At 45.3% G+C, this 9,027-nt stretch overlaps 1 pseudogene; it reads left to right on the top strand.

Moving 5' to 3' along the window:
- The first annotated feature begins 4,588 nt into the window (after positions 1 to 4,588).
- Positions 4,589 to 8,531, top strand: LOC132243738 (olfactory receptor 2K2-like; annotated as a pseudogene).
- Positions 8,532 to 9,027: the final 496 nt, after the last annotated feature.

Raw genomic sequence — 9,027 nt, 5'->3', positions numbered from 1 at the left:
ATGAAACGGGGGTTTACTTCATCCGAAATTTAAGTGGTGGGTTTTTAGAAACACCGCTTCAGTGTAGGGCAAAGTAAACCCCTGTGTCGTGTACACCCATGTCTTACCTGCCTCTCTGGCGGTGGGTAGTGGAAGGCAAGCTGCTGGTGGGTGGAGAGGTCCCTGGGTTCAGGGGGGGCGAGGGGCAGGGCTAGTGCTTCCCTCTGTGGCAGTGGCGGCCCCCCCCCAGGCAGCACCTGCTTGTGGGCACCCGGCTTGGGCGGTCCTGGGGCGCACCACGGCCGCAGAGGCAGGGATCAAGTGCCTGCACAGCTCATGCAGACAGGCAAGCTCCAGCGGGAAAAAACAAAGAAGATCAGGCTCGCCACTTTTTTTTTTCTTTGCTGGAGCCTGCCTTTCCAGACTGCTGCGAGGCTGCCTGCATGGGCTGCCTGCACAGGTCCTGAGCCGCACAGAGCCCGGGGCTTCTCTCCACAGCTGTAGGGCAGCAAACTAAAATTCTTCAGATGTGTCTTAGTTTGCTGTGCCCCAAAATAATTTAATGCACATTATGCCTCTGAATGTGCTACAGCGGCTGGAATTAATGTGCAATACGCTGCCAACGCATGCAAACACCAACGCCATTGAAGTGGTACAAAAGCATTTAACTCACCTTCAAGTGTTGTGCACACATGCCTCTTGTTTCATCTACACACACCCTAAGTCACTCTGAATCCTAGCACTACTACCCTCCAGGACATCTACTACTACCCACAGCTTTGTGTCATCTGCAAGCTTGCTGCGGGGGCACTCTATGGCATCTCCCAGGTTGTTGATGAAGGCATTGAACAAAACCAGCCCCAGGACCGATCCCTGGGCCACTCCACTTGATACCAACTGTAAACTAGACATTGAGCCATTGAGTACTACTCTCCAGGCAGTTTTCTACTCACCTGACAGTTCATTCATTTCACCTGTACTTCCTTAGTTTGCCAGCAAGAATGTTATGGGAGACTGTATCAAAAGCCATGCTAAAATCAAGGTACACCACATCCATTGGTCTTCCTGCATCCACAGAGCCAGTCACCTCATCAGAGAAGGCCATCAGGTTGGTCAGGCATAAATTGCCCTTGGTGAATCCATGCTGACTGTTCCTAATCACCTTCTTCTCCTCCAAGTGCTTAGAAATGGATTCCTTGAGGATCTGCTCCATGATATTTCCAGGGACTGAGGTGAGGCTGACTGGTCTGTAGGCCCCTGGAGTCTCCTGTTTTTCCCTATTCTTTAACATGGGCACTATGTTTGCCCTTTTCCAGTCACGTGGGACCTTTTTTGATAGCCATGAGTTTTCAAAGCTGATGGTCAGTGGCTCTGCAGTCACATCAGCCAACTCCCTCAGCAACCACGGATGAGTCCCATCTGGCCCCACTGACTTGTATATGCTCAGGTTTTCTAAATAGTCCCTAACCTGTTCTTTCACCACAGTTGGCTGCTCACCTCCTCTGCAAACTGTGCTGCCAGGTGCAGTAGTTTGGGAGCTGATCTTGCCTGTGAAGACTGAGGTGAAAAAGGCATTGAGCAGTTCAGCCTTTTCTGCATGGACCTCGACACAGTTCCAGTGTAACTTCTTATCTGATGCTTGCTGGTGCTCAGGGCACAACTGGATGCCTAATGGATGCCTTTTCTGCATCCTTTTCTGCATTTGGTGAGCGTATAACCTTGGGAGCAGAATTAATGTTTGGGTCCCGTTGCCATTTGTACAATCGTTTAAAATTGACATGAGGGAGCCAGCTGAAAACCATCTAAGGCAGAACTGTTAAGTTGCAGCTCCTGCTTTTCCTCTTAATCCCTCCAGATTCACTTTTTGCTTTTTGGCATGTCATCTTGTTATTCCCCCTTTCATTGACTGAATAGGAGTGTAGGATCTTGTTGGATATGAAAACAGACGCGTTACATACAAAGAGGTGCTAAAACAGGTCACAAACCCTTTAGGGCTTTTGATGTTTGACGTAAGACTGAATTCCATGGAGACATACAGGATTTTACATGCAGTCGCACCCTCAGCTACTAGACTGGGAACCGTCCCAGGAACAGCAGATTGTTTCATGCCTACAGGTAGGACCTCATGCTGAGTTCCTTTGATTGTCTGTGGTTGAATTAAAGCTCTTCAAATCCAATTCTGCTAGGTGTTATCAAGCAGGGAAATGAATTCCTAAAAAGTATTCTAGTGCTGGAGAATATTCAAAAATGCCCTGGTGTGAATACCTGCCTCCAGGCTGCTCATTTCATTGCATTCTTGGTGTATTACGTGTGAAGCAGTGTCATAAAACAAGGAGGATTACTGACTGAAAATGATATGGTAATGATTGCTGGCATCAATATGTGTGAGATCACATACCTCACAAGTCTGACTCCCAGCTTATTTTGAACTGTGCCTAGAGCTCAGGCCTCTCACTTCCGGAGAAAATGCTCTAACAACTGGTCCGTGGTGGGAGGGGTGATGGTAAGCAATGGTAGCTTAGGGCCTATTCATTAGAAGACATAAAAAAGACACGACAAGCTCAGACCAGTGCTTTTGCTAAGCAGTTTTTGCTCTGCAGTGACAAACCAGTATGGGAAATACAGAAATTCAACTTGGGTGACTAGGGGATGAAGACATGCAGGAGATGAGAATGGATGAAGTTCACGGAGGCAGCCCGGCATCTCTAGGGCCCAGAGATCTCAGTTACTTACTTAAAAGGGAAATTTAGAAAGAAAGCCGAAGTCCAGAAAGGGACTTAAACGTCTTGATGTTGAGCTGTAAAGTGCCTGCCTTTGGTCTCTGCCACATGTTACACTTAAGACATGATTCACTAGTTTATCACATCTTAACTTGTAACCCGGTTGCATGTTAAAGAAATAAAAGGCGCCATAAAACAAGGAATGAACCACAATATAATGCCACAAAAATGTGTAATAATGTTATGGCTGGTTCCTATCATGCCATTAATTGAATGTGGATTTCACACTGTGGGTTAGGAATGGAGGTTCCTTGTGTAAAACATGGTGAGGAGTCGGAAAATGAAAGCTCAAGTCCAGAAAGGGACTTACGTGTCATGATGATGAGCTGTAAAGTGCCTGGCTTAGGCCTCTGCCACATGGTATACTTAAAACATGATTCACTAGTAAATCACATCTTAAGTTGTAACTTGGCTGTATTTAATAGCATCGTAAATCAAGGAATAAGGCACAGCGTTATTCCGCAAAAAATGTGTAATAACTTGATGATACACCAGGCTCCCCCTCCATTGTTAATTTTGCATGATGGGGTCTGATGTTCAATCCCACCATCACACCTTCTGCCATGCATGTGTGTCATGGGAAGAAGGGTGATTGTGTGGCTTGTACATCAGGTGCCATTGTGCCTTGACCTAAACATCTGGCAGGGGTCTTTTGGATAGCTGGCATCAATAGTAGATTCTACATCCTGGGTCAGGAATAGAGATTTCTGTTTAAAACACAGTGAGGGGTAGGAGACAGCAAATGGAGTTTACAACAGGCAGCACTGACCAGAGAGCTGCTGGAGGCAGAAAAGCACTGAGTCTGCCCTGCTGGGTTGCTCTCTTCAGGTCCCAGGCCTGGGTGCTCGCTGTTGTGGAGTCCACTCTATGACTCTCCATACAGAGAGAGCCCCTTCATCCTCCTGGCATTTACAGCCCAGAACCCACTGCTGCAGGTCGGTGCCTATGTGCTTTGGAAGGAAGGGAGCAGAGGTCAGTCTTTTCAGTAAAATAGGTTCAGACATGGTGGCCAGCCATGATTCCAGTCCTTTGCTCCCATTTGTTCCATAGGTTTCTGGTTTTGCAGCACCTACCGTTATTTTCAAGCATCTAGTTGGTCTAATAAAGATATCACCTCTACCATGAGGCCTGATTCCTTTTTTTTGTTTTGCCATTGCATTCGTCTTAATCTAGTAATTTTGTTTTAATTGAATGATTGGATAATAAAACCCAGGAGAGGACTAGAAAGTTACAAGTTGCTTTTGCCATTGATGACTGACTTTTTTAAATAAATGACTTAGGGATTCAAAGCTAGCTTTGAAATAATTGAAAATGTTCTTGAGTTAACTCATAAGCTTTCCAGTTTATGCAGAGAGCAGTGAAACTGGGAAGGGAATGAATCTCTCTAAACCTATATTTCTTGCTGACGAAAAAAAAGGAAGGATAATAACCCCATAGATTCACATACAGAGGACTAAAATTGCTAGCTCCCCAATATGCTTCTAACTGGATCAAACTAAAATTTTTAAAAGTTATAATTTTAACTTTGTGTTCTCTTGAAACAAAATGTGGCTATGAAGTTAGTAATGAGTTTGCCATTCAATTTTATTTTACTGGTAGATCTACGAGTAAGCTGCTTCATTTATCTTTTGGAATTATTATTATTTTTTCTTTAGCTGCCATATATGATTGCCATCCAGGCAAAGTTTTCCACAAGTAAAGAAAGATTTAGCAACTATTTTGTCCTTGGTCTGAGGAATTCATTTATGGTGATCTATTGCCTGCTACATCTGGATCATGGATTTTGGTAGCTGAAGGAAATATCCTGCTCTCTCAGGTGGAAAAGGAGAATGAAGGTAAGTGGCATTTCCTGTGAACTGTGCTGGGATGAAAATACTAGACTGAGGGGTGTAGATACTGAACACTAAGGTTAGAGGAAAAACAAAGAATTGGTATTAGTGAAGGTGAGGAACAGAATACAAGCATATCTTCAAGTATGGGCATTTAATATAGGCCTTTTCCGTGGCCCTCTTGCTCCATAATTGTCCTCTTGCCTCTTCCTCTCGTGCGCTGGCACTGGCTACAGCTGGAGGCAGGCACTCAGACAAATAGACCAGTAGCTTGGTCCAGTTTGGGAATTCTTGTGCTCCTATGAATAATCAGGAAGGAGCTGGAATGGCTGGATCATTGGTCTAATCCAGAAGGAAAGGACTAGGGGAGATGGATAGTGCTTGAGTGTAGGTGCATTGGAGTGAGTTTCAGTACTGAATACCGTAGAGTGCATGTCCTTCATTAGAGGGTCTTTCATTGAATGGCCAGCTAGTCTGATTTATGTTGCTGTTCCTTGTGACTATTGCAGTGCCTCTCTGCTCTACTCAGCATCCTGTTAACAGTTCCTTGTACTTAGGTGTGTTTCTGCCCAATTGAAATCCTGCATCATAGGTCAGAGTCAATGAGAAGTGATGAGTACATTGATGCACTTTGCTGTGCCAAGGGAGCCATGACCTGGCTGTTTCTGAGACAGGTTTGCAGTTGCTTTGGGTCAGTGGAGAAACGCAGACCTGGACCCCCAAGCAGAACAGGGAAGTGGCTCCACTTTGTTTTGCTGTTGACCATTCAAGCAATAGAGTTCAGACGGTCAAAGTGGAGATTCCCTTAGGGAATGATCGCTTAAGAGCATGGAAAGACTGCAGGACTATAGCAGGTCAGAAATTTTCCAATACCAGTTGGTCGGTTTTTTTCCAGTAACTATCTTGATTTTCTGAGGAACTTGTGAACAAATAATGAATCATTTTAATTAAGGAATAGCCACAATTGTTCCTTCAAGGAATATATACTTTCTCAAATTCCTCTAGGAAGACCTGGAGTGCTATTGTAGCTATGAAAGTCCAGAATATATGTGAAAAACAAGGCTTTTTTTGTTAACATCTTTTATTTGACCAACTGTATAGCTGAAAGAGCTGTTAGACAAGCCTTTGGGCACAAAATCAAGCTTCTCTAACATTTCTTCCAGGTATACAGTTGGTCCAATAAAAGATGTAACTGGATAAGCCCTTGATTCTAGGAAGGAGAACATTTTCAGGTTGACTACCAACAAGGTTGTATTAATTCTAGCATATCTATTTAGTGTATTTGTACATTTTTTCTGAAAAAAGAGCCCTAAAGGACCTGATAGAGATTTGTGTCTGACATTCTGCCTTTCTGTCAGTTTGTGTGTCCATTTGTCCAGGCACCCATCATCATGGTATCTGAGTGCTTCATGAGGCTTCAACCAAACTCTAGATGTGAATAAACCCAAGAATAGTGGAAAACCTCAGACTGGCATCTGCCCCCACTACCCACATTTTCAGCAGGAGAATGACTTAGACGAGAGGCACTGCAATGGGACGTCGGAGACTAGGTTGCTGGTTGCAGCTGTACTAGTGATCTGGTGTGTTTCTTTCTCCTCTCATTCTTTGACTTCTATCATTTGAGACAGCAAGCTCTTTGGAACAGGAGTTGCCCATCTAGGTCCAGGATCTGCTGTGGTGACGTCTTGATCTTTGTTGGTTAAAAAAAACAGCTTTGACCATGGCAAGACTGTCACTTAATCGGTGCAGTATCTCAGAATCGAAATGGGCTGCTGGGAAGCTGGGACTCCTTGCTATGTGGGAGTTAGTTACTTAGATAGAGGCTGTAGTTTCCTTGAGCTAATTCCTGCTTCGTTTTGCATGGTGAAATGTCATGTATGCAGCTGCATAACTGCAGCTTTGGGAACTTGTGCAGAGTTTGCAATTCTGTTTCCTACTGAATTAGGGGATGGAATTGCCCTCCACGTGTACTGTCCTGAAGGAAGTCCCTCCCATGGTTTACTCCCAAACCTAGTTATTAGGGTATAAGCCCAAGGAACAGTAGACCCAAGTTTAAACCTCCCTCCCATCTTCTGTCCTTCAGCATTGCCTAGAGTATTTTCCATCTACTCTTGAGTGGATAAATAGCACTGGGAAAGTTTCTTCACAGGCTGCTTTCTTCCCATCCAGGAAAGCAGCCACCTCACTGACCACTGCATTTTCTAGCTAGCTGGCTTTCTTCTAGTTCCCCATGTCTCTTGGCTGCTTAGTGGGCCAGAAGAATTGGGGAGGTTGGGGAAGTGTCTGTATTGTACTATGTGGTAGCTTGGTGCCTGGAGCAGCAACAGGTTATGAGCTAATACCAGTAGAAAATGCAGATTCCAATCCCCAGGTTCAGGGCAGTCTTAGCATGGACTGAGTGCTCCAACTGTTCAGTTTAGCAATGCACAATGTCCAAATTAGAGACAAAAGATAAGAGACAAGAGCCCCCTGTAAGATTTGAAAATCATAACCTGGGGGCTTCTCTGATAAGATTGCTCCTTCATTTAGGTGGACTTGTTAATCAATGAAATCAAAGTCCCCCTGCCCCAAGAGTCAAAGTCTAATTTGAACCTTGGCCATGGGAGAGCCCTTTGTTATCATTTGTTACTGATTAATGATACATTTTTCCCAGACTACTATTTCGGGCTTTCCAGGCTATGTGCATACCTGCATAAGCATAGGATACTGTGCATGTGTGTAGTTAGGATGCTCAACACACATGTGCACACTTGCAAGTCCCAAGGTGAATTTTAAACTATGTAAGTGCCAAAATCTGCAGTTACATGGCTGTGTAAATGCCATTGTGGGATGCAAAGCAAAACAGAATTTAGCCCTTTTGGGTTTTATCCTTCTGCGTGATTGCTTCTCTCACCACTCCCTTTTCATCTTAGGTGGGAAATCATGAGGACTATTACTGGGGGAACAGCACCTCGGTGTCGGAGTTCATCCTGCTGGGGTTCTCCAGCCAGCCCAAGACGCAGCTGCTGCTGTTCGTGTTCTTCCTAACTATCTACCTGGCGACCCTCTTTGGGAACAGCCTCCTCATTGCCCTTGTCAAGACTGACTCCCGTCTCCACACACCCATGTACTTCTTTCTGGCCAACCTCTCCTTCCTAGATATCAGCTACACCACCACCACCGTTCCCCAGATGCTGGTCCACCTCCTCTCCACAAAGGAAAGCATTTTCTATGCTGCCTGTGTTGCTCAGATGTTCATCTTCCTCTCTCTGGCAATAATTGAGTGTATACTCTAAGCTGCAATGGCCTATGACCGGTACGTGGCCCTATGCCACCCTTTGCGCTATACCATCATCAGGAACAGGTCAGTCTGCGTCAAGATGGCCATCAGCTTCTGGGTATCTGGCTTCCTTCTTTCCATAATGAATACAGGCTTCACCATGAGGTTCCCCTACTGCTTAAATGAAATCAATCACTTCTTTTGTGAGGTGCCAGCCATCTTGAAGCTGGCCCGTGCAGACACACGCCTCACTGAGCAGGTGACCCTTTTGATGGCAGTTATACTACTCCTCACCCCACTGTCTTTGATCCTAATCTCCTATGTATTCATCCTGGAAGCCATCCTGAGGATCAGCTCAGCTGAGGGGAGGTTCAAAGCCTTCTCCACCTGCACCTCACACATCACTGTTGTGACTCTCTTCTATGGTACCGCCGTGTACATGTACATGCGCCCAGCCTCCAGCTACTCACCCGAGCGGGACAAAATGTTTTCCCTCTTGTATAATGTTGTGTCTGCCCTCCTGAATCCTCTTATCTACAGCCTGAGGAACAAGGAGGTCAAAGGAGCCGTACTCAAAATGATGGGCAAGACGGACCACTGAGTTACGGTGGAGGAGGAATGGTCCTGTGGCTCCCGGCTCCTCGGTTCTGGATCCTGGTCTGGGAGGGGAGTGGGGTTTAGTGACTTATAGCCAGTGGAGAAAAAAGTCAGGACGTCTGGCTATTTCTCCGTTCCTGGAAAGTACAAAGGTCTCATGAATGAGGGCAGGGTGGGGATGGGAGTCAGTACTGTTGGATTGTCTTCTTCAAAATGAGAGAGAAATTGTATCTTACAGGCTAGAGTCACGGGGACTGCAAATCAGATCACCTAGATCTGGGCCAGACTGACAATAAAACTTTCAGAAAGATAAAAGTCTACCTTCAAAACCCAGGAGTCCTGACTGGTTCTGCCTGTGAACCACACTGATCCGCAGGCTTGATCCACTCAGGTTAAATGATTTGAATCGTTATTCAAGTGGTAGAACATTTTCAGAGAAACTCTCAGGACATATGAAAATCACTACTGCAGTCATCTCTTTTAGACTTAGGTAAGGTCACATTTTTGCCAGTGTAGCCATGTTGGCTGGGGATGCGAAATAATCATAAGCAAAATCCCTCTTTAGGACACAGGGGGTGCATCT

Source organism: Alligator mississippiensis, chromosome 11 (genome assembly GCF_030867095.1).
Source record: "Alligator mississippiensis isolate rAllMis1 chromosome 11, rAllMis1, whole genome shotgun sequence".
Taxonomy (NCBI): domain Eukaryota; kingdom Metazoa; phylum Chordata; order Crocodylia; family Alligatoridae; genus Alligator; species Alligator mississippiensis.
Note: the sequence above shows the minus strand (reverse complement) of the source record. Positions and strands in the feature narration are given on the sequence as shown.